Source organism: Apaloderma vittatum, unplaced genomic scaffold (assembly GCF_000703405.1).
Source record: "Apaloderma vittatum isolate BGI_N311 unplaced genomic scaffold, ASM70340v1 scaffold466, whole genome shotgun sequence".
In the NCBI taxonomy this organism is placed as follows: domain Eukaryota; kingdom Metazoa; phylum Chordata; class Aves; order Trogoniformes; family Trogonidae; genus Apaloderma; species Apaloderma vittatum.
The window spans coordinates 3,766-4,920 of record NW_009719761.1 but is presented as its reverse complement, the minus strand read 5'-3'; the positions used below and the strand labels follow the sequence as shown (position 1 = coordinate 4,920).

The 1,155-nt window shown below is 51.5% G+C and overlaps 1 pseudogene; it reads left to right on the top strand.

The window, feature by feature from the left end:
- The first annotated feature begins 32 nt into the window (after positions 1-32).
- LOC104274948 lies at positions 33-674 on the top strand (annotated as a pseudogene).
- The last annotated feature ends 481 nt before the right edge of the window (positions 675-1,155 follow it).

Here is a 1,155-nt window from a genome sequence, read left to right as displayed (position 1 = left end):
CATTCTTCTTACTTGGCACAGAATATTGTGTGCTCACCATCATGGCCTATGACCGCTAGGTGGCCATCTGCCAACCCCTGCACTACGGGACCCTCCTGGGCACCAGAGCTTGTGCCCACATGGCAGCAGCTGCCTGGGCCAGTGGCTTTCTCAATGCTCTCCTGCACACAGCCAATACACTTTCAGTGCCCCTGTGCCAGGGCAACGCTGTGGGACAGTTCTTCTGTGAAATCCCACACATCCTCAAGCTCTCCTGCTCGCAATCTGACTACCACAGGGAAGTTGGGTTTATTGTATTTAGTACCGGGTTAGTATTTTGTTGTTTTGTTTTCGTGGTGGTTTCTTATTTTGGGATCTTCAGGGCCGTGCTGAGGATCCCCTCACAGCAGGGACGGCACAAAGCCTTCTCCACGTGTCTCCCTCACCTGGCCGTGGTCTCCCTGTTTGTCAGCACTGCCATCTTTGCCTACCTGAAGCCCCCATCCATGTCCTCCCCATCCCTGGACCTGTTGGTGTCAGTTCTGTACTGGGTGGTGCCTCCAGCACTGAACCCCCTCATCTACAGTCTGAGGAACCAGGAGCTCAAGGATTCTCTCAGGAAATTGATGAATTTATGTTATTCTGAAGCAATAAAATGCCTATTCTCTTCTGCACATAATACACAGTGTAACTAACTGCATCCCTAGCCTGTCTACTGTTATTTTTTTTGTTGATGATATTTTCTTACCTTTGACAATGTTCTCATGCTCTTTCTAATCCTGTGTCTCATTCTTTTTTCTGATTGATCCTTTGTGCTGATGGGAAGGGGAAGAGAGTCCCGGCACAGCAGTACAGCCAGGGAGCACCAGCTCTTGGTATCGCCAGAGCTGCTCTCTACACTCCCACCCTCTCCTCCTGATCCTCTGTGCTGGGGTAAGGCCTGAGGGCTCTGGCAGCTTGGTCCCCATCCTGTGTTGTGGCCGTGATGTTACCACAGGCAGGGACATCCCATGGGCACCTCTGGCACAGAGCTGGCATCTCTAACAGCATTTCCATCAGGAAAGGCAACCTTCTCAGTGTAGTGCATGAAGCTGTAGGCACCTGGGAGCGGCTGCACCAGAGCAATTGTCAGTGAACAGCTCTGCTGGATGGAGTTGAACAGAACCAATGTGCAGT